The following is a 26,175-nucleotide window of genomic DNA, read 5'->3' as shown; positions in this document are numbered from 1 at the left end:
AAACCCTGGTGGCGTAGTGGTTGAGTGCTATAGCTGCTAACCAAAGGGTTGGCAGTTCAAATCTGCCAGGCACTCCTTGGAAACTCTATGGGGCAGTTCTACTCTGGCCCATAGGGTCGCCATGAGTCAGAATCGACTCGACGGCACTGGGTTTGGTGGTTTTTTGGTTATATATATATATATATATATATATATATATATATATATATATATATATATATATATATACACGCACATAAGCATTTATATGCACATATATATATACACACACACACATAAAGAGAGATTTATATCAAGGAAATGGCTCACACAGCTATAAAATCCAGTGCCGTCAAGTCGATTCCGACTCATGGCGACCCTATAGGACAGAGTAGAACTGCCCCATAGAGTTTCCAAGGAAAGTCTGGTGGATTTGAACTGTCAACCTTTTGGTTAGCAGCTGTAGCACTTAACCACTACACCACCAGGGTGAGAGATTTATATCAAGGAAATGGCTCACACAGCTATAGAGGCTAGAAAGTCCAAAGTCCATGAGCCAGGCTGGAGACTTCTGACTCACGTAGCTGCAGAGGCTGGTGAACCCAAAATATGCCAGTCAGAGAACAGGTCTCTGACTCACAGGCTGTGGAGGCCAACAAATTAAAAGATCAGTAAGTAAGGTGGCAGACCACTGGCTCACAGGCTGTGGAGGCTGACAAATCCCAAGATTAGCAGGTAAGACAGCAGGCCACTGGTTTACAGGCTGTGGAGGTTGACAACTTCCAAGACTGGCAAGTAAGATGGAAGGCCGCTGGCTCACAGGTTATGGAGGCTGGCAAATTCCAAGACTGGCAGGTAAGACAGTAGGCCGCTGGCTCACAGGATTCGGAAGCTGATGAATTCCAAGGTCAGCAGGTAAGCCGCTAGCTTAACTTCCAAGAACCGGAGGTCAGGTGAGGAGCCAGCTGCTGAATCCAGAGTGAGCAAAAGCCAGGGAGCTTTGTCAGGAAGTCTACATATATTGGATGCAGGCCACACCACCAAGGAAATTCCCTTTCAACTGACTGGTTACTCATAGCAGATCTCATCATGAAAGTGATTACATGATATCAGATCTCATCATGGGGGTGATTATATCATTACATAGCTGCCAAGCTAAATCATAACTGCCAAACCGCCAAGAAACATGGCCCAGCCAAATTAATACACAACCTTAACCATCACAGTGCCCATCAACAGATGAATGGATAAACAAATCATGGTACATACATTCAATGGAATACTATGCAATGATTAAAAAAAAAAAAAAATGACGAATCCCCAAAACATCTCACAACATGAGTGAATCTGGAGAGCATTATGCCGAGTGAAAAAGTCAATCACAAAAGGACAAATATTCTATGAGGCCACTATTATAAAAACTCAAGAAAAGGATTACACACAGAAAAAAAACAATCCTTTATAGTTATGAGGGAGGGAAGGGGTAGAGATGGGAAATCACTACGTAGATAGTAGACAAATATAAATTTTGGCGAAGGGAAAAATAATACACAGTATAGAGGAAGTCAGCACAACTTGACCAAGGCAAAGTCACTGAAGCTTCTGAGACACAGCCAAACACCTTGATGGGCTGAGTTACTGGGGCTAAGGGACCACTGTCTTGGAGGACGTCTAGGTCACCCGGAATAACATAGTTCAAAAAGAAAATTTTCTACATCCTACTTTGGTGAGTAGCAGCTGGGGTTGTAAAAGCTTTTTGGCAGCCACCTAAGATACATCTATTGGGCCCATCCCATTTGGAGCAAAGGAGAATGAAGAAAACCAAAGATGCAAAGAAAATATTAGACCAAAGCCCTAATGGACCATATGAACACAGCCTCCACCAGCCCAAACCCAGAAGAACTAAGTGGTGCCCGGCTACCACCACTAACCACTCTGACAGGGATCACAATAGCGGGTCCTGGATGGAGCAGAAGAAAAATGTAGAACTAAATACAAATTCACACACACACACACACACACACAAAAGACCAGACTTACTGGTCTGACAGAGACTGGAGGAACCCCTGACATTCTGCTAATTCAGAACTGAAACCACTCCTGAAGTCCATCTTTCAGCCAAAGATTCCAAAAAAAATCCCACTACCATCAAGTCAATTCTGACTTATAGCAATCCCATAGCATTTCCAAGGCTATAAATCTCTACCAAAACAGACTGCCACATCTTTCCCCTGCAGAGTCACTGATGGTTTTGAACTGCCAACCCTTCCATTAGCAGTTGATCGCTTTAACCACTGCCCCACCAGGGCTCCTAGCCAAAGATTAAACAAGTCTATAAAACAAACAACCCATGCAAGGAAGGTGCTTCTTAGCTCAATCAGGTATATAAGACCAAATGGGCAACACTTGAACAAAAACAAATACGAGAAGGCAAGAAGGGACAGGAAAACTGGACAAGTGGACATGGGGAACCCCAGGTGAAAAGGGAAGGGGGAGAGTGTTGACACAATGTGGGGATTGCAACCAATGTCACAAAACAATTTGTGTATAATTTTTTTGAATGAGAAACTAATTTGCACTGTAAACTTCCCCTAAAGCACAATAAAATTAAAAAAATGAATGTTAATTTCTCTAAAAAAGTATACAAGTCAGGCAGATGATTATTTGAATGTTTGAGATTTACTGTTAAAAAGCAAAATTTTGGGAGGTGGGGCCAAGGTAATGGAGTGACTTCAGACACTTCCTGTGGTCCCTCTTACAACAAAGACCTGATAAAAACAAGTGAATCAATTATAGATGGCAATCTGGGAGCCCTGAACATCAAAGGCAAAGCTGAGGAATCAGACTGAGCAGCAGGCGGATGGAGAGACGGTTCAGAAGCAGCGAGGAGTTGCCATACCTGACCCAGCAGGAACCGGCACCACGCAGGCCAGATCTACTGGCATAAATGCAGTGAAGCAAGCAGTGTCGTTCAGGATGCGTTTTCCACAATGGGAGAGACTGAGCGGCAGAGAGTCCACTCACACCTCCAGAATCAGTGAAAAGTGGCATTGAACTGGCAAAAGATTAGTACATGCATCTAATCTACCACACAGATAAAAAAAAAATCCCTTTGGGAAAAACTCTCTCCCATTTACCTGACCACTCCCCACTCTGCGCCAGGTCCTAAGCTGGCTAAAGTGATAGCCGCATGCCCTGGGCCAGAAGTAGAACCTGTCACATGCCCTGAGCCATTCTCTCAGCCTTGGAGAGAGAAGAAATTAGCAAACAGGGAAAAAATAATCTGCTGGCTCCCCTAAGCCGGGAACTCAGGGCAGAAACAGCTCCTTTGCCAAGGCACAAACATAAGGGGTTCATGGACTTTGAATGCCTTTCACCCCTGCATAGGTCTGTGTGGGCCCATTTCAAAAGCGTAGGCCCTCATTAGCACAGTACAACAGGGTATATACCTTAAGTCTAACTTCAACTGTTAAAGCTATATGGTGGAAAGACAGGTTTGCTACATTTGACACCACTCCACCCACACCACCTAGCCGCCTGTGACAGGGGTTCCAGGATAAGTGGTCCCTCCCAGTCCTTACAGCCAAAAGCATTCGGTGTCCATAGTCCAGTTGCAAAACCCACCTACCTAAGCACTCTAAAGAACAGTGACATGATTTCCTCACAGACACTCAGGGGCTTGCTCAGCATATGACTCCCTACTGCAGCCAGATACCTGTGCCTACACTAATCACCCCTGCCCGTCTAAGACTGTAGGTGAGAGCCTGCACCACACATTTGGTGACCGACTACCTGAACACCTGAGCTGAATCTGCTCAAGAAAAATAAATGGACTCCTGGGCTCACACACCTAGTAAAAGCTCTAACCACCTGGTGACAGAACGTTAGAGCTTCAAAGGCAGCAAAAATCAAACTAGCTCACTCGAGCTGTCTATTTGGGCATATCAAAACAAAACCAAACAAGAGTAAGCAAACATAAAATAAAATAAATAAATACAATAACTTATTGATGGCTCGGAGACAACAGTCAACATCAAATCACATAAACAGGCAGACCATGATGGTTTCAGTAAGCTCCCGAAACAAAGAATCAAGAAATGTTTCAGATGAAGAGAATTTCCTAGAACTACCAGAGGTAGAATACAAAAGATTATATACAGAACTCTTCAAGAAATCAGGAAGGAGATCAAGCAAAATGCAGAACAAGCCAAGTAACACACAGACAAAGCAACAGAGGAGAGCATAATGACAAATTTAATAGGCTGCAAGAATCCACAGAGGAGAGCATAATGACAAATTTAATAGGCTGCAAGAATCCACAGAGATAGCAAACAGAAATCCAGAAGATTAACAGTAAAATTTCAGAATTAGACAACTCAATAAAAAGTCATAGGAGAACTGAGGAAATGGAAGCCAGAATTAGTGACATTGAAGATAAAGCACTTGACTTCAACATATTTGAGGAAACATCAGAGGAAAAGCAAAATTTTGATATAGTATGAGATCTTCTGAAGCCAAATGATTCTTATTCAACATTTAGTTGAGAAATTTAATGGATGTAGTTCTCAATTTTTATGTACTTTCACCACAGAGGTACATTTTATGGAAGGGTCCATTGTGTATTTCTTTTTTCCTTTGCACATTAGCTTTTTTTTCCCTCAACCTCACTAAAAAATAATTTTTTTAATCAAAGCCTAGTTTTTATAACACATGGGGATTTTTTATCCAAAATGAAAATAGCTTCATTTTTTATCATTATGAAATTAATAAATTATTCCTGTTTAAAAACATTGGATATCACAGAAAATCAATAAGAAATACAACCACCCAGAGATAACAGTGGTTAAGATTTTGAGATATAAATAAACACACTCACATACAAACACATATCATCCTAGACTTCTTTCTCTGTATAAAAATACATATTCAGATTTTAATAAGAAATGGGAGATTAACACCCTTTGGATGGATTTTGAATGATTTTTATTAATTATACAGTATCATAAGAACACTAAAAAAAAAAAAAAAAAAAACATTGCCATCGAGTCAACTCTGACTCTAGAATAAAACAAATTTCCACAATCACAACACCCTAAATCAATTATTTTTTGCCACGTCCAGTTATAATGCTTACCCACATGAATGTATAATTGACAGAATTATATTAACAGATATAATTTTTTTTGCCCATTGTACTATTTTCTTTAAGCATGTACTATGCTACTGCATAAAAATACTCAGCATAAAAATACTTAAAAAAAAAATACTTAAGTCAAATGAAATGCTTTGTAGAAAGAACCAATATCAAAATATTCTGCCTGACATTACAATTTATGAAGCCAATGCCTCATTCTTAGAAATGAAAACTTTAATAACATACCCATCTTTGTTTTTAAGGTTGTTATATTTTGTTGCTGTGGAGATTAAATAAGGTGAAAACTCTTGGTAAACCCACATTATTTGACTGTAACTTATCATAATTATCAATAAACTGTAATATGTTATGAATCAATATAGCAAGTATACATGATGTCTTTAATTTTCTTAGGAATGACTTTTCTAGGACTTTTGCTTATGGCAGACAAAACAAAATCCAGGATATTATACAACTAGATCCAGGATAGGCTATTAAAAAAAATATTTTAATGTATTTCTGGGCTTGCAAGTAAGTAAAGGAAAGCGCTAAGGGAGTGGGGGCCAAACAATGAGCTGAAAGAGAGTGGGAGGCATGGGAGAACTAAACCTATTTGAATTGAGTGAGATCCCCCCCAGCTCAAAGTAATCCAAGACTTTTAATGTTACTACAGTGGTCCCAGGTCTATAAAACCTTTACTGCCACAGGCCTTTGCTGACCCTCTCACCAGAAAGATGCTTACTCTAGATATCTGCGTGGATAACTCTCTCAGGTTTCAGGTCTTTATTCAAATGTCACCTTCTCAATAAGACCCTTCCTGATGACCCTATTTGACACTATAACCCCACTACACCCCCAATATTCCCTTATTTTCTTTTCTTGCTTTATTTTTCTCCACAGAACTTTGTCAACTGTATCAAATATACTAAAAAAAAAAAAAATTTTTTTTTTTTTTACTACATATTTTAATTATTTATTGTGTTTATGAAGGTCACTAGGTGGTGCAAACAGTTTGCACTCAACTACTAACCTAAAGGATGGTGGTGTAAACCCACCCAGAGCCATGGAAGAAAGGTCTGGCTATATCTTCTTCCATTAATATTACAGCCAAGAAAACCTGATGGAACAGTCCTATTCTGTAACACATGGGTCATCATGAGTCAGAATCAACTCAATGGAAAAGAGTTTTTTAATTGTGTTTATTGTACATCTTCTACACTAGAATATAGACTTCAGGAGAACAAGGATTTTTACCTATTTGTTCATATCACAGAGTAGAAGTTCAATACACATTTACTGAATGCATAAAAGGGAACATAGAAAATTAAAATGAAAAACAAAGGATTTCTTAACACCAAGGAAAAACTGTGAGCAAGAAATGAAAAGCAATCATGGCATACTATATAGCTCAGACATGGAAAGTATTTTCATGCTCATAATAAATAAAAACTGATATAATTCAGTGGTTCTTAAACCTGACTACACGTTAGAATCACACAGAAAGCTTTTTAAAGGTACTGATGCCCAAGACCCTCCCCAAACCACAATAAGTAGAATGTGCAAGGGTTAGACTGAGGCATCTGTATTTGTTCATTCAAGTTGCCCAGCGATTCTAATGTGCAGTCAGGATTGAGAAGCACTCACCTAACGTAAATCACGATGTAACTATAGTGGGACGCCTGGAGATGAGAAGCAGGTGTTAGACATAAGGGGTGTGAAAAAAAAACAGTTTAATATTCATCTTCTATGACTAAAGGTCAATATACAATTCCTAAAACTGAAAAATCAATAAGTAACGTTATAATTCAAAAAGAATCAGCTAGAAGAGTTGAAAAATGTTTGCTTCTGGGAAGTAAGAAATGCAGAATGGGGCTGGTGATGGCTGCTTTTTCTAATAAGCCAGGTAGAATACATGACTTTTCAACTCTGTATTCACATAATTTTGATTTTTAAACACTAAATTAAAAATTTTAATGGAAATGTTGAAGTTGGGGGAGTTCCCAAAGGAAGAGGAGAGAGAAGCTGAGTAACAAGGGGGCAAGTCTAGAGCCCATAGAGACAAATTCCCAATGGCAGAGTGGCTATGACTTTTGTGAAAGAATGATTAACCTTTAGTTTTAAGCTGGTTGTGTGGTTATAGTTGTTGACCTAAGCCTCCAGTTTAAAAAACAAAACCAAAAAACAGAGTGGTGGTAGTAGCCAAAAACTTATGGAGATTCTCCTAGCATCAGAAGCCTATCTCCTTTAATTAAACAGAGAAGAAACGAACCATAAGGCAGTTCAAATCTATAGAAAGTAACGGTTTTGGAATTCTAAGAACTTCTTGGGCAACCATGAATACAATAAATGCAGTTTGCTTTATTTTTCTTTGTCTTTATACAGGTGGCATGGGGAATATAGGAAAATTGAAATTATAAAATCTCAAGCCCAGTCTGAAATGTGTTCAAAAGTAAACAGGGGTACTCAAAGTTAAGTAATTTCTAAAGGAGTTTTAGGTAATAATAAGCTGGGAGTCAGAAATCCGTGTACATACTTAAGAAACCATTTTTAAATGGGTATTCCCTGAGCAAGACTTAACATAGGGAAGATCACAGCATCTTCAAGGTAGGGCCTATGTATGTCAACCCTTTATTACTTCTGGATTTGACAGAATCTGAACTCAGGCTTCTCTAAAATGATATGCAATGTTCACCCAAAGGTGACTCCCTTGGTTTCACAGTAAAACTATTATCTTGTAAAAGTCCTGTTTTATTGTTCAAAGCTCTTCTCCACCCAAGGGAGCATGAGCATGTCTGAGCATCTAATTGAGCTTCTAGACTACAAAGAGCCCCAGAAAAGTCTCTGCAATATTGAAGGATGATGGGCATAAACGTAATGGGAGTTCATTCTCATTGACTTATATATGGGCAGTTCTAGCTGTGAACATTTGTAAGAAATATCCACAGAGACAGAGAGCAAATTCACGGACTCTCTTTACCTATAAAGTTGGGCCAATATAAATAAAATATTGACAATTTATTCATACTTAATGAATGCTTTTCTCTATCCCTTGCAAGATCACTGGACAGGAAGATGTTGTGGAGAAAGGTGAAAATGGAAGGGAATTTCAGGACTGATTCAACATTTCAGAATATCTAAAAGAAACATCAAACTTTACCTGTTGTTGTTGTTGCTAGGTGCCATGGAGTCGGTTCTGACTCATAGTGACCCTAGGTACAACAGACTGAAACACTGCCCGGTCCCGCGCCATTCTCACAATTACTGGTATGCTTTTCTACCTATAGCTACAGCCACTGTGTCAATCCATATTGTTGCGGGTCTTCCTCTTTTTCACTGACCCTCTACTTTACCAAGCATGATGTCCTTCTCCAGGGACTGATCCCTCCCGAAAACATGTCGAAAGTATATGAAAGGAAGTCTTGCCATTCTTGCTTCTAAGAAGCATTCTGGCTGCACTTATTCTTCTGCAGTCCACGGTATATTCAATATTCTTCGCCAACACCATCATTCAAAGGCATCAATTCTTCTTCCATCTTCCTTATTCATTGTCCAGCTTTCTCGTGTATATGAGGCAATTGAAAACTCTATGGCTTGGGTGAGGCGCACCGTAGTCCTTAAGTGACATCTTTGCTTATTAACATTTAAAGAGATCTTTTGCAACAGATTTGCCCAATGCAATGGGTCCTTTGATTTCCTGACTGCTGCTTCCACGGGCATTGATTGTGAATCCAAGTAAAATGAAATCCTTGACGGTTTCAATACTTTCTCTGGTTATCATGATGTTGCTTATTGGTCCAGATGTGAAGATAATTTTGTTTTCTTTATGTTGAGGTGTAATTCATTCTGAAGGCTATGGTCTTTGATGTTCATCAGCAAGTGCTTCAAGTCCTCTTCACTTTCAGCAAGCAGGGTTGTGTCATCTGCGTAATGCAGGTTGTTAATGAGTCTTCCTCCAATCCTGATGCCGTGTTCTTCTTCATATAGTCCAGCTTCTCGGATTATTTGCTCAGTAAAAAGTATAGTGAAAGGATACAACCCTGATGCACATCTTTCTTGACTTTAAACCATGCAGTATCCCCTTGTACTGTTCAAACAACTGCCTTTTGATCTAAGTATAGGTTCTTCATGAGAACAAGTGTTCTGGAGTTCACATCCTTTGCAACATATCCATAATTTGTTATGATCCACACAGTCAAATGCCTTTGCAGAGTCAATAAAACACAGGTAAACATCTTTCTGGTATTCTCTGCTTTCAGCCAAGAGCCATTTGACATCAGCAATGATATCCCTGTTTTCACTTCCTCTTCTCAATCTGGCTCGAATTTCTGGCAGTTCCCTGTCCATGTACTGGCCACAATCACTTTTTGACTTGATCTTCAACAAAATTTTACTTGTGTGTGATATTAATGATATTGTTCGATAATTTCTGCATTCTGTTGGATCACCTTTCTTTGGAATGGGAACAAATATGGATCTCTTCCAGTCAGCTGACCAGATAGCTCCCTTCCAAACTTCTTGGCAGATGAGTGAGAGCACTTCCAATGCTGCATCCATTTGCTGAAACATCTCAATTGGTATTCCATCAATTCCTGAAGCCTCGTTTATCACCATTGCCTTCAGTGCAGCTTGAACCTCTTCCGTCAGTACTATCAGATCTTGATCATATGCTGCTTCCTGAAATGGTTGAATGTCGACCAATTCTTTTTTGTAGTTACTCTCTGTATTCCTTCCATCTGCTTTTGATGCTTCCTGCATTGTTCAATAATTTTCCTGTAGAATCATTCAATATTTCAACTCAAGCCTTGAATTTTTTCTTCAGCTCTTTCAGCTTGAGAAATGCCAAGCGTGTACGTCCCTTTTGGTTTTCTATCTCCAGGCCCTTGCACATTTCATTATAATACTTTACTTTGTCTTCTTGAGCCATCCTTTGAAATCTTCTGTTCAGCTCTTTTACTTCACCATTTCTTCCTTTCGCTTTAGCTACTCTACATTCAAAAGCAACTTTCAAATTTTCTTCTTTCAAATTTTTTCATCCATTTTGGTCTTTTCTTTCTCTCCTGTCTTTTTTAATGACCTCTTGCTTTCTTCATGTATGATGCCCTTGATGTCATTTCACAACTCTTCTGGTTTTTGGTCATTAGTGTTCAATGTGTCAAATCTATTCTTGAGATGGTCTCTAAATTCAGGAAGGATATACTCAAGGTCATACCTTGGCTCTCATGGACTTGTTCTAATTTTCTTCAATTTCAACTTGAACTTGCATATTAACAATTGATGGTCTGTCCCAAAGTCAAGCCCTAGTCTTGTTCTGACTGAAAATAGTCAGCTTTTCCATCACCTCTTTCCACGGATGTAGTCGTTTTGATTCCTGTGTATTTCGCCTGGACAAGTCCACGTGTATAGTCACCATTTGTGTTGTTGAAAAAGGTACTTGCAATGAAGAAGCCATTGGTCTTGCAAAATTCTATCATGTGATCTCTGGCATCATTTCTATCACCAAGGCCATATTTCTGACTACTGATCTGTCTTCTTTGTTGCCAACTTTTGCATTCCAATCGCCAGTAATTATCAATGCATCTTGCTTGTGTGTTTGATCAATTTCAGACTGCAGAAGATGGTAAAAATCTTCAATTTCTTCATCTTTGGCTGTAGTGATTGCTGTGCAAATTTGGATAACAGTCATATTAACTGATCTTCATTGTAGGTATATGGATATTATCCTATCACTGACAGCGTTGTACTTCAGGATAGATCTTCAAATGTGCTTTTTGACAGTGAACACAATGCCATTTCTCTTCAATTTGTCATTCCCAGCACAGTAGACCATATGATTGTCTGATTCAAAATGGCCAATACCAGTCCGTTTCAGCTCACTAATGCCTAGGGTATCAACCTTTATGCATTCCATTTCATTTTTGACGACTTCCAGTTTTCCTAGATTCATACTTTGTGCATTCCACGTTCCTATTATTAATGAATGTTTGCAACTATTTCTTCTCATTTTGAGTCATGCAACATCACCAAATGCAGGTCATGAAAGCCTGACTCCATCCACATCATTGAGGCTGACTCTACTTTGAGAAGGCAGCTCTTCCCCAGTTTTGAGTGCCTTCCAACCTGAGGGGCTCATCTTCTGGCACTATTTCAAACAAGTTTTCATGGCCAATCCTTTCAGAAGATTCATAATGTTTTCATGGCCAATCTTTTCAGAAGTAGGCTGCCAGGTCCTTCTTCCAAGTCTGTCTTAGTCTGGAAGCTCCACTGAAACCTGTCCACCAAGGATGGCCCTGCCGGTATTTGAAATACTGGTGGCAAAGCTTCCAGTATCACAGCAACACGCAAGCCACCGGAGTACAACAAACTGACAGACATGTGTGAAAACTTTGCCTAGCACTTGAAAATTAGTTAATGTGAACTTTAAAAAGAACGTGAATTAGGAGAAACAATGCAATTTTCACATCCTTCATTAAATGAGTCTGTTGCCTAAAGTTTGCTCTTACTCAGGGCAGGGAGACTAGTCAACTAGCCCTTAACGCCATCTTGCAATTACTACTTGTATTACAAAAAGAAAACACTTTTTTCCCCACACGAGAATGCAATTTTTTGTAATACAATAAATTAATGTTCATCCCCATTAAACAAATGTTTCCTGAAAAACTATAACATAGAGAGAGATGGCTATGCCCTAGATATTAAAGAAAGCACAAATGATGACTCCTGTCCTGAGGGAGGTTAAAATACAGTTGTGGAAACAGCACAAATGGTGAAGTTCTAAACCAGTCTATTAGATAAATTTCAACACTGTGATTTTTTTTAAATAATAACTTTATTAAGATACGATTCACATACCATAAAATTCACCCTTTTAAATTATACAATTCAGTGGGTTTTAGTATATTCACAGAATTGTGCATCCATCACTACAATCAATTCTAGAACATTTTTATCACCCCATAAAGAAACACCGTACCTATTAGTAATCATTCCCAATTCCCTCCTTCCCCAGTTCCTGTCAACCCCAAATCTACTTTCTGCCTCTTTGGATATGTCTGTTCTGGACATTTCATATAAATGGAATTAAACAATATGTGGCCTTTTGTCCGTCTTCTTTCACTTAGAATAATGTTTTCAAGGGTCATCCATGTTGTAGCATGTCTCAATACTTCATTCCTTTTTATGGCTGAATAATACTCTATTTTATGGATATACCACATTTGTTTATTCATTCATCAGTTGATGAACATTCAGATTATTTCCGCTTTTTGGCTATTATGAAAAATGCTGCTATGAACATTCTTGTACAGGTTTTTTATGTAGACATATGTTTTCAATACTCGGGTATACACATACAAGTGGAATGGCTGGACCATGTGGTATCATTATGTTTAACTTTTTGAGGAACTGTCAAACTGTTTTCCAAAGTGGCTGTGCCATTTTACAATCCCACCAGCACTATATGAGGGTTTCAATTTCTGCACATTCTCACCAATACTTGCTACTGTCAACTTTTTTATTTTAGCCACCCCGGGGGTCCAATACTATGATTTTTGAGAAAATAATATACCTCAATTCTAAAACCCTTCCAAACGATACAAAGAGTATTGACTGAATAAATATTTGTTCAATTGATATGTTAAGTGTTAAATCTTGAGAAAGCCTGGAAAAGTGAGAGAAATCTCTAAGAAGGAACCATCACCACCTTAACCTAAAATACTATGGCTGCAGCATGTGTCTATTATCATCCATTAATACTTTTTGCAGTTAGAATTATACTGTCAGTGTGATTAAGATCAGTTATTTCACCGTTGTATCCATATGGCTTTACCCAGTTTGCTCACAAAACAGGGTGTGAAGAATTCAGAGGTGATATCAGGTACACATAATAATCTATAAAAATAATTTTCTTATAGAATGATCCATCCTTACAGAAAGAATTTGATTATAAAGCAGTAACAGCAGAAGTCATCTAATGTAGGTCCAATTTATCTTTAATATTCAAATCTTATATTTTGAATAATATATATTTTTGCTAGGACACTGGTAATTACATTTAAATCTACAACATGCAGAAACCACAACATTTATAACAGATAATTCCTTATCACAGTAATCCCATAATTTTCATTAACAGCTACAGTTTCTATTTGTTAGCAATAACAATCTTCTGCATGATTCCTGATAAGTCAAGTTTCATAAAGCTGTACAAAGAATAAAATAAAGATTTAGTTAACTATTTCATAAAATGAGACAAGAGGAAGAGAAACTAGAAGCAGATCACTTGAGACACTGCATTCTGTGGTTAGAACAAAAAACATTTTGACTAATTATACTGGCCTTTAATTTCCTTGCACACTTGCAAAACACAGCATCTTTTCTGATAAAATTTCAGAGGCCTGAGGGATTTTTTAATGGTGCAATATCTTAACATTTTGAAGAATATTCCTTGGTGTCATTTCTAGAGCTTTTGCAAAAACTTATAAAATAAGCATTTCTAGAGCACCTACTGCATGCCAAGCATTGTTGTTAGGCATTAGGCGTACAAGGAATGAATAACAGTGGTAACTATTCGCAATGGGTTCAAGCTAATGGATGTGGTAAACGTAACCACATAAAAGCTAACATTTTTTGAGCTCCTACCATGAGCCAGGCAGCATCTTAAAAGCTTTATATGGATGCAAACTCAGGCTGTTTGACTCCAGGGTCTGTTAGTAATCAAATGAAGATGGGAGATATAAGATGTTTCAGGTAAAGGAAATCATATGCACCTCAAAACATGAGACAGCATGGTGTGTGAAGGGAGAGGAGTGTGAAGTTCAGTGTATGTGGAAAAAAGAAGTTAGACGCAAGGAACGGCAAGAGTTAGGACTAAAAGTTCTAACAAAGGTCAGATCACAGAGAGTGTGGGATACCATCCTGAAGAAAACTTAAAGACCTAAATAAACGGAGAGGTATACCATGTTCATCAGTTGGAAGATTCAGTATTATTAAGATGTCAGTTTTCCCCAAAACTTATCTACAGTTGCAATGTAATCCCAATTAAAATCCAGTTAGCTTTTTTGTACAAGGTAACAAGTTGATTCTAAAACTTATGTGGGCATGCAAAGGACCTAAAATAGCCATAACAGTTTTGAAAAAAAAAAAAAAACAAGTTGAAGGACTCACAGTATCTGACTTCAAGATTTACAATAAAGAGAGAGTAATCACGATTGCGTGATGTTGGTGTAATGATACCTTTATAATTCAGTGGATAAGACTGAAGAATTCACACATAGACCCAGGTATACAGTCAACTGATTTTCGACAAAAGTGCCAAGTTAATTCTGTGAGGAAAAGATAGTTTTTCAACAAATGATGTTGAAACAATTGGACAGATATCTGCATTAGAAAAAGAATCTCAACCCTTACCTCACAGATCAAACATAAAAGCTAAAATTATAAAAACATCTAGGAGAAAATATTCACAATTTTGAGGTAGGCAAAGATTTCCTAGATATAACACAAAAAGCATGAACGATTTTTAAAAATTTCAGTAAGTTAGACTTCACTGAAAGAAAAAAGTCTGCTCTTTGAAACATTTCATTAATAAAATGAAAAGGCAAGCCACAGACTGAGAGAAAACATTCTCAATACATATGCCTGATGAAGGACATGCATCCAGAATATATAAGAAACTTGGTTACAAAAAGAAAACAATAAAATTAATTAATAAAAATTTGAACAGATACTTTAAAAAAAATATACTAACAGTAATAAGCACAGGAGAAGATCCATAATATCATTATTCATGACAGAAATGGAAGTTAAAACACTATGAGATGTTGTGTTTATATATCCACAAAATGGCTAAAATTTAAAAGACGGACCATACCAAGGGTGGTTAAGGGTGTGCCACAAACACAATTCTCATTCATTGCTATTGAGGGTATAAAATAGTACAAACATTTTGATGTTTTTGAATTAACTTAGCACTTCATTAATTGCCAGCTTCTTATAAAGTTAAGAGCACCATTTGAACCAGTAATTCTACTCCTAGGTATTTACCCAAGAGAAAAGAAAACATATGTCCACACAAAGACTAATGCTCATAGCACCTTTATTTGTAATAGCCAGAAACTAGACATGGCCCAAATATCCATCAACAAATGAATGAATAAACTAATTGTGATACAATTATACAATGAAATACTACTCAGTAATAAAAAGAAACAAATTACTGATACATGCAACAACTTGTATAGATCTCAAAAACATTATGGTAAGTGAAAGACAAATACAAAACAGTACCCACATTCTGTATGACTCCATGTATATAAATGTCAAGAACAGTAAAACTAATCTATGCTGACAGCAGATCAAGTGGTTGCCTGGAATCAGGGGCAGTAGTGATGGCTGATGACCACAAAAACATGAGGAAACGTTTTTGAATGTTGGAAATGTTTTATATCTTGATTAGGGTGATAGTTTCTTGGGTATATGCATTTGTCAAAACTCATTAATCTAAAGGCTTAGAATGAGTGTATTTTATTTTGTGTGAATTATACATCAATAAACTTGACTCTTTAAAAAATTGACTACAGACTGGACTATAAAACAAATCTCAATACATTTCAAAGAACTGAAATCATATAAAATATCTGACAGTGATGCAATTAAGCTAGAATCAATTAAAAAAAAGGTAACTAGAATATTTGGAAATTAAGTAAAGAATATTTGGAAATTAAGCAATGAATTCCTAAATAACCCTCAACTAAAGAAGAAATTACAAAGGACAGTAGAAAATATTTTTAAATAAATGATAATAAAAGTACTACATACAAAAACTTGTGGGATACAACTAAAGCTGGCTCAGAGGAAAATGTATAGTCTTAAATACATACATAGAAAAGAAAAAGGCTGAAAAAATCAATAATCTAAGTACCCATCTCAAAAAGTTAAAAAAAAAAAAACACAACAGCACATTAAGCTCAAGAAAAGTAGAAGAAAGAAAACAGATAAAAACAACGTAATAAACATTCAACAGAAATTATCAACAAAACTAAGACTGATTCTTTGAAGAGACAAAATTTATATTCTTCAAAAAACTAATCAAGAAAAAAAAATGCAAAAAGCAGGTCCAGGTAGTCAACATTATGATAAAAAGGAAAGTAATCACTACAGGCCCTACAGACATAGATTTATTATTATAAAAACCCGAATTCTCCCTAGTTTGATCTATCATGTATTTAATACAATTCTAATCCAAAATCCCACATATGTGGAAACAACTAACTGATTTTTCAATGTATACTGAAATGCAAAGAACAGTCAAGAGAACTTTGAAGAAAAGAACAAAATACAAGTACTTACTCTGTTGGATATTAGGATAGTATAGTTTTTTGTTTTTTTAAAACAAAAGGTCTCACATATCTATTACTAAGCTAACCTATTAATGCAGGAGCAGAAAAACAAAAACAGAATTTTCCCAATAAAACATGTTCCACTGTTGGTGGCAAATTTTTCAGCTTGATATAGTAAAATGCTAGCAAACCTGATAGAGCATAAATACATGTGCCATCATATGTGAGACTCCTTACTGAACCAGCTTGGTTCATCTCCAATTTCTCCTCTTGGAACTGTACCTGATTTTATTACCAGTTTTCGTTCAAGTCCATTGAGGAATGGGATGATTTTGCTTTTGTATCTTTACCAGGAATCTCTTGATCCTGAAAGTCTAGTGAGAAGACATGGCGAGAATAAAGTTGACCAAGATAGCGTAGTTTTGAAGCAAAATCAGACAAAAAAGACCAGCACAACGAAACACATATATAGTAAAACCTGTGAAAACCAGTACCTGTGTAATATGGAAACCTGCCGAAGAAGGAAAACTCAAATATTTTCCACTAATATAGAGAAGATAGAAAAGTGGTTAAGGCTGCACCCTGACAAAGATGGAAAACTTGAAAGACCTGGAAAAACAAGGCAGTGCCATGAAGTTCTGGCTCTCAAAGGTTTCATTGTATATAGACACTGGATTTATGACAATGCTATCACTGCAGAACAGTGGGAAAAGGATGGACTTTTCAATAAATGGTGCTGGGTCAATTGATATCCACATTGGAAAAAAGAAACTTTACCCCTACCTCTTACCATTCACACACACACACACACACACGCACAAAATCAATTCAGGTGAATTGTAGAACTACGTGTAAAAGGCAACATGACAAAGCTTTTAGAAAATAACATAAGAGAATATCTTCATGACCTTCAAGTGGGTAAAGATGTCTTAAACAAGATACAAAAAGCATTATCATAATGGAATAGTACATGACTACATTAAAATTAAGAACTTCTGTTTATCAAAAGACACAATTTAAAAGAATGCAAAGGAAAACTCCAGAGTGGGAAAAATACACACCATGGCTTGACAAATGCTTGTATCCAGATTATATAAAGAACTTCTCTAAAATTAATAAGAAAAGGGCAAAAGATACAAATAAGAAATCAAGAGGAGATTTCAACAGGCACTTCACAAACGAGTACATCCAAATGGCCATTAAAGAAAAAGTGGTCAAACTCATTAGTCATCAAGGAAACACAAAGGAAAGCCAGGATGAGATATCACTACATGATAACTAGAATGGCTAAAATTAAATAGGCTAACAATATCAAGTGCAAGCAAAGATATGGAGAAACCAGAATTCTCATAAATTCCTTGTGGGAGTTCAAATCAGAGCTTCAAACCGGTTCTTCACAATCCAGTCACAGCCGAAAAAGCAACACCAGAACAGACTCGAATTTTTAGCATCTGGGTGAGCCGGAACCATAATTGGAATGGGGAAAATTATGGGTTGAAGCCCTGGTAGAAATTTAATCTCCCTCATAGAAAACAAGGACAGCATACTCATTGCATAGGAACCAAATCTTCTGCCCCTCGGATCTTGAGCACAGTTGAAAACAGCAGTACCTGCCTCCAAGACAGCAACCTACCACGCTACTTTGAATGTGTGTCACTCTTTATAGTACTGCCAATAATCCAATCTCACGCATCAGGTTCCTGAAAGTCTCACTACACCTCTTCCATGTCTCCCATTCCAGGGATTCTGCCCGTAATTTTTCCCATTCCAGTTGCCATTCTGGATCACCCAAAATCTAAAAATTTGGGTCTGTTCTGGTTTCGCTTCAGCCAGGACTGAACCAGTTCCAACCAGTTCAAAGCCCTGGTTCAAACTGGTACAACTGCTTGACTTTACCTACAGCATTGAACATACACTTACCCTATGACCCAGTAATTGCATTCTAAGGTATAGATACCTAACAGAAATGTGCACTCATGTGCACAAAAAGATATACCCAAGAATGACCATAGCATCATTATTCATAATAGCCATAACTTGGAGACAATCCAAATGTCCACCAACAACAGAATGAGTAAGTCAATTGTTGTATATACAGCAATAAAAGTGAACAAACTACTGTTACACACAACACAAATCAATCTCACAAATGTATTCTGGCAAAAGAAGTCAGAACGTACAGAAGCCACAAAAGAATACATGTTGTCAGATTCCATTTAAAGAAAGTTCAAAGTCAGTGGTGTTAGATGTGAGGGTAATGGTTACCTCTGGAGAGGAATAAGCGGTTAATGATTGGGAGGGAGCTTCTAAATGTGGTAATATTCTATTTCTTCAACCTGAGTGGTGTTTACACGGGTGTGTTCACGCTTGTACATTCATGATTTGTGTGCTTTTCTGTGTATATATTATAAATGAACAAAATTTTTTTAGGTTCATGTGGGTCAGAACTAGGGTAGTATTAGTGGGAATGGAGAGGGAAGTTCTTTTTTTCATTGCAGGATACAGACATGAAATAAATATAAGATCAGGATGCTACTTCAAAACGTATGTAGCCTACACAGAAAGCAGCTTTACACTTTGACTCTCAGAATACCTGTCCTCCAGATTTGATAAAGCCAGTTTAACATATATGATATTTATTTTACTTCTAACAAGACCTCCTGCTAGAACAACTTTCATATAAATTTCAATAAATCCTATTTGTTGATCCAGATTTTTAAAAAATGAATTAGCAATTTATTGAGCAATTCTTTTCCAAGTAAATTTCAAATTTTTGGCTTTTCATGACAATGCAAATAAACACTACAGGAATTTCATATTGCTATTCCTCTTGTCATTAACATAATCTCTGCAATGTTAGAAAATATTTTAAAAACCTAAACTTTACCTATTCACATTTTCAATGCCTCTTCTCTTTTGATGCAATGAATTTTTGAAATGCCATTCAACTTTGAGTTTTATTTATCGTGTTCTGATGTTTTAAGTGGAAAAGTTGATTGGAATGAAAAACTTTCTCTAGTATTTATAAAAGCACGTGTTTTTTCAGCACATCTTTTAGGAAATGCATACATGGTTAATAAACTATCCCTACATGTATTTCCAAAATAGAACGGAAAAGAATTACTATTTTGGGTGATGGTCTATAACCAAAGCCTGGAAAATCCACCTGATTACCCCCAGTTAAGAGATATAAGCTGTTTCTACAATGGAGTACCAATATCGATCTAATACAGCTTAATCCCCATTGTCCCTGTACTGGAGAGGGTTGCTGCTTGGAAAATGTTCATCAACTGATTTCAGTATCACTAGATACCACTTAAGAAGCCCTGGTAGTGCAGTGGTTAAGCACTAGACTGCTAAAAAACACATCAGCTATTCAAACCACCCAGCTTCTCCCAGGGAGAAAGATGTGGCCGTCTGCTTCCATAAAGACTGCAGCCTTGGAAATCCAATGGGGCAGTTCTACTCTGTCATATAGGATTGCTGTGAGTCCAAATCAACAGAAACTTATTGACTAGCAACATAGTATGAATTGTGTGGACTCCTTTCTGAAGAAATTATGAATTAGCTAAGATCTTTAAAAAAACTTACAGACTATCAAGATGATAATAAATAATAGAACTATCTGATAAAAATTAATAAGTAGTCATTAGTTCCACTCAGTAGCAGCCTGTGACAGATTCTAACCACCAGTCTAACGACTGCTAGTTTCATAATAATTGTCCATCTCACATGAAAGTCTGACAGGCCCTCTGTGATTCATGCTTCAGAGGGAAAGCATTTCCTGTGGAGTCGGGCTCATGAAAAAATACACCAGATAAAGCGAGGATCAGTAGTGGAAAGATGAGCTTCTCTCTAACTCACTCACAACTACACTTGAGTCTATAGACTCATGTAAATCCATAATTTGTTATATTTGCTACATTTACAGACTTTGATCTTTAATATAAACCTGGCAATAAAACACCACACATTTCTATTCCTGTGTTCTACAGCAACTTGATGATGAATATGGTAAAGGTAAAAAAACTATTTTCCTGCTCATCTGTGTAATAAGTAGAAACCAAATTGTTCTCAACCCCTCTCTGGTATCTCCTCCTGGTCTTCACGAGGACAGGACTTTAAAAAAATTTTTTATATAAATAACTAAAAGCTAGATACACAAAGAATAATTATTAATCACATGTACTTTTACACCCTGGGTTAGGTAATTCTCCTAGGTATTCCTATAGCAGCCTATACATATGTGTGGGTACACATAGATTAGATAGATAGACAGACAGACAGACAGAGCTCGGCACTTGCTCTATTGTATTACAGTTATGTAGTTCTTACCTGTATCCTCCCCCAGAAAGTGAGCTCTGTGAAGGAATGGTCAATGTCTTTTAAATCTGTATCTTCAGCATCTAGTACAGTGTTTCAAAAGAATTTTAGTCTCTCTCCATCATAGTATTTTTCTGACACTTGACTACAGAAGAGTCAACTTCTGGGGTTGTCCATCCCAGCTCTGGAGAAAGGCCCACTCTTAATAAAAAGTACTTTCCTGATATGATGTCTAGTATTTGCTTCAAAAAGAATCCAATGGGAGAGGGTAGGGAAATTCAGAGGTAAAATAAGATTGTCTAAGAGCTGATAATTTTTTAGGCTGGGTAACAGGTTCATTATACTATTCTCTCTACTTTTTTGAGTTTGAAAGTTTCCATAATAAAACATATTTTAATGGAAAAAATTATTTTCCACATGAATTTTGTGTCCTGCACTTCACTTTTGAATATTTTCACCTGGATATGCATTCTTAAATATTCATACTCAAGACAACACAGTAAATAGTGGTTTCTAACCAACGCACACTTTGAATTTCCGATGCAAAATCAGGAAGATATTAGCTCTTGTTTTTTATCTGCAGGAGTCATACCCCAACACAGAATGAAAAGGGTTAAAGTGAGAGTGAATGTGTCATAATGACAGCACCAACTACCTCAATATTTAATCCTCCCTGTCGGATCCTTGGCTGAAACTTTAGAAGTTGAAAAGGAAAACAACACATAGTCCAAAAGGCAACATTTCCTTTTTAAAACAAAAACATTTCTCATTAAAAATAGGATTTCCAGAAATATTTTACTGACATGAGAATATATGATATAATATTAAGTAAAAACAGTCTAGAAAAAGTCTCTAAATTTTGCAAAAATAAAAATATACACGTATGTCTATGTGGAAACCCTGGTGGCGTAGTGGTTAAGTGCTACAGCTGCTAACCAAAGGGTCGGCAGTTCGAATCTGCCAGGCGCTCCTTGGAAACTCTACTGGGCAGTTCTATTCTGTCCTATAGGGTCGCTGTGAGTAGGAATCGACTCGACGGCACTGGGTTTGGGTTTTTTGTGTGTGTGTGTGTATGTCTATATGCACATATATGTCACGTATGTACATATGTGTATAAATACAAAAAAACTGGAAGGAAATATAACCAACCGTTAACCCAATTCTATTATACTAATATTTTTATTTTCTTATTTGTATTCACTTTGTGTTCTGGTGCCCCATAATGGGCAAAATTTGCTTTTGTTTTTACAAATATTTTTAAATCAGGGCCAAAAAAAAGACCAACAAAAAACCAGTTGATGTAAAGTCAATTACGACTCACGGTGACCTCATACGTTTTAGAACAGCACTGTGCACCCTAGGGTTTTCAAGGCTATGACCTTTCAGAAGCAGATTGCAAGGCCTTTCTTCTGAGGCACCTCTGGGAGGGTCCAAACCACTAACATTTCAGTTAGTAGTCAATAGCTTAACCATTTGTGCCAAACAGGGGCTCCATTAAAATCACACTGTTTATTATGTGAGCTGTTTTTTACATATAATACAAAACAGTTTAAGATCTTAAGATGGCATATATCTGAGGTTAGAAATATGCCACTGTACTTCTACTAAGGACAGTGTAACTTGCTAACAAAACCTTAAGAATAAAATAACTGGGTACTTCACGTTTTTGCATTTCTATGTATTCTATTTTATAGGCTATAAATTCTAAATAGGAATCAATTGCTTTATTTATTTCATTTATTTAACATATCCATTGCTGCCCTGTAATGTGTTAAATAATAGTAGTGAGAATAATTAAAATACAACAACTATATTCTTTCTGATATATTAATGAGAGAATAATGATTAGCAGTAGGAATCTCTCTGAGATAACCCTGCTCTACAGGGAAAAAGAGAACAATTTGGCAAGTTCACTAAATCAATTAATCATTTCCATCTGCTGAGCTTTATTTCAATGGAGAAAATGAAACTTTCATTTGGTGTTCGTACTATATCAAGGAAAAGAACATGCTGAATAAGGCCTTCCGAATGGACAACTTCTGAGAGGCAACGGGCGGAAGCTGGAGAATTAAGAGGAAAACTTACAAGGAGCATTCGTACTTGGCAGCTACTGGTGATATGATCAGACCCAGGACAGAACATTCTTGTTTCACTTCTCTGTATTTTCATAAAAATGATTTTTCCATTCCAACACTTACATATGCTTATGCACAGCAGTGAGAATAGTATTCGCTCTCAGTACATATGGTATGCATTCAATGACATCATTCGGCACTACACTTGCCAAGTTGAACCTCTCCGATAGACCACCAAAACACAGTTTCACAGTCCCTGTGGGGCTACGAGAGTAGTTCCAAAGCAACAGGTCGATCCTGCAGACTGGAAAGGTTATTAATGCTTTATCCCATATACTCCGTACCCTCCCTATCCCCTAATAAATAAAAATCTTTGTAATCTTGTAATGTATTCAGCCTTTATTAACTCTTTCACGGTTGTTTTGCATAGTGAAGTGAATACACATTTGATGGCTCTTATTGCTACAGCGCTTTGGCAGGTGCTGTTTACTGTCTTTTTGTGGAAGAGATTACATGGTGAATTTTTATTACGAAGATGGATGAAAATTACTGTGTGAGCTGTAAATCATAATTCTTGTAACTGATATTTTTAATTAATGATTATGAAATAAAAATCAAAGCAGCTTTTCTATCAAAGAAAAGCTTTCAATAATATTCTGATTTTTCTAATTGAAACATCCCATTTACAGAATTAACAAATGACTATATAATGGGTTCCATGATCTTTCAAGATAGTGAAAACCTTGATAATTATTTTCAAAGATGAATTAAAGGCTCTGCTTACTTTTCAAATCAGTGAAAACTTGAGGAAAAAGCAACATTACTCACATCAGACTATTTTTTTTTCCATTGGTCTATAATATTTATAATATACAACCACACATGTAAGTGTAAGAACTCTAAAGTAAGAAGACATTGCTGAAGGATTTCCGATGAGGTCTTGCTCCACAGTATTTTGGTTACTAAAGTAGTTTAACAAACACCAGAACTCTTTAGCACAAACTGTTCAGGGTTTTGAGGTGAATGTCAAGAGACTTACTCTACTTTTTCCACAAATAATGGGCCCACATAAATAACACGCCCGCATATATAAAGCACTGAAACGATGTAATTAAGTAAAACGGTTCTGGCATAATGCTTGCATTATTTGTGTAAAAATAGGTAATCCTTGGGCAACGCGACAGAGTCCAGCACTCTTTTCTGAAATGCCTTAGCACCTCTTCATTTAGCCCTTCACACAAATGGTATACATGGTGGGATCTGAAATTTTGTAAAATATAAAAATTTCTATCATATAGCATATCTATTACATCTTTTTAAAAAATTGAATAGTAACATTTCCTTTATAAGAACGTTTCAGTGAATTCATATGATTTGGAAAAGAGATGATTTTATTATTCATATTTTAATGTAAATAGTAAGTTAAGACAGTGACGCTATGAACTTTTTCTGAAGCATGAATATGTCTTCTAGACATGTGATGCTTCTTAAGAAATATTTAAGCATATTAAAAACAAAATCTATTTAGAAACATAAGACACAAAAATAGTTCTGAAAAATCAATGATTAAATTGTAAAATATATGCCAGGATAATACTTTTCACACACGGTCAATAGCACTAACTCAAACCCGTTGCATGAAGTCGAATCCAACTCATAGCAGCCCTGTAGCACAGAGCAGAACTGCTCCATAGGGTTTCCAAGGAGCGGCTGGTAAATTTGAGCTGCCGACCTTCTGGTTAGCAGTCAAACACTTACATCACCACGCCCCCAGGTCTCCAATAACACTCACTACAACTCTAAAGTTATATTCATTTTATGAGTGAGGAACTTGGGCTTAGAGGAGACCTTGTCCAGGGTGGCACAGTCAGTAAGTGGCAGAGTTAAGTTTTCAAACCAAGTGTTTCTGACTCTGAAGCCCACCAGATTTCCTCTACATCTAACTGATGAAGTTTAAAGAGACTTACGATAAAGGTATAAATCTCAAAGTTCCCCAAGGACCAGCCAGATAACAGAGGAGCTTGGGACCAAAATTGTAGTTTCTATAGGATGAAAGCAAACAGGATAAAAACAGAAATCTTCTACCATTCTTTGAAATTCAAAGGTAAATGATAAACCTGTATAACTAAGATCAAAGATATGGAATAACTATTCAGTTTAAAATATATATAATTCTTAAATTACTCAGCACACTACTCCCCAACCCCAGTATTTACTAGGCTCCCTGGTACATTCCATTTCTAATTCTGTTCTATTTATTGTCCAGTATCCGAGGACAATGGTCCCCTAAAAACAGGACACAAGAACTGCCTTCTTAAATGTAAAAATTGATGGGTCCTAATAATTAAAACTATTAAGTCTAAATAAACCAAAAACCAAACCCATGCCCATTGAGTCAATTCTGAAAATAAATGTCTTCCAACCAGCTCTTGTGCTATTCTAGGCAAAGTAGAGCTTCATCAAAGGTGTGACACATCCAACATAATTACCAATTTAAGGATAAAAAAATGTTTCCACAAGAGATAGGCAAATAGCTTGCAATACAAAGTGCAGAGAATTCTAGACAAATCCCAGACAGCCAGAATCATGGCAATCAACCTTCTAGTTAAGCCCAGATGGAGGCGAACGGCAAGACTGTTTGTCGTGAGGAAAATACTCATAACCTCTTAGCTACAGAATGTCTCAGACTTCAGGCTCAAGAATTTCCATTCCCAAAAGCCAGGTTAATCTAGGATCCCACAATTCTTCCTAACTGAAAAAAACTTCATAAAGTCATTTAGATTACTTAAATATTGGATATATATTTATTTAAAGTGACATTGTGCCTATTTTAATTATGACTGTAGGGAGAAAATGCTTTCAACTCTTTACTTCCCCAACATTGCTTCAATACTTTGTAATATATTAAATGTGAACCCATTCAAAGTGGATATTAAGCAATTTTTCTTTTCCTGAAGTTTTTAGACAGGCTGTTTTTCAAACATTTATTAGGCATCTATACTTATTACACTCAGCAACTTTTAGCAGGAATTGTAAAATATTCCCATCATTGGCTTTCTCTGTCTTCAGCATGGAAATTTCAGATTCAAGTAAATGAAGACTGCTTTAGCATTTCAGCTGCATGAGTTTCGGTAATCCGAGATGTTAACTGGTTTGTTTATATTAACAGGTACCGGTTCTATGATTACAGATGATTGGCTTATGTTTTTCAGAATTAGTATTAAGATTAAATAAGTATAAAACACACACACACACACACACACACACACCGAACTTATATTGAAGTAACATGTCTGGCAGAATTAATCTATCAATCAGTAAGGAAGCA

General features: G+C 36.7%; 1 protein-coding gene and 1 pseudogene across 2 annotated transcripts in view; both read right to left on the bottom strand.

Moving 5' to 3' along the window:
• Positions 1-26,175, bottom strand: part of TTC28 (tetratricopeptide repeat domain 28) — a 773,448-nt gene that overhangs the window by 582,774 nt on the left and 164,499 nt on the right. The window lies entirely within an intron of this gene.
• On the bottom strand, positions 13,254-16,838 carry LOC126066053 (60S ribosomal protein L39-like; annotated as a pseudogene).

The sequence above is a fragment of the Elephas maximus genome, chromosome 22 (assembly GCF_024166365.1).
Source record: "Elephas maximus indicus isolate mEleMax1 chromosome 22, mEleMax1 primary haplotype, whole genome shotgun sequence".
In the NCBI taxonomy this organism is placed as follows: Eukaryota; Metazoa; Chordata; class Mammalia; order Proboscidea; family Elephantidae; genus Elephas; species Elephas maximus.
Note: the sequence above shows the minus strand (reverse complement) of the source record. Positions and strands in the feature narration are given on the sequence as shown.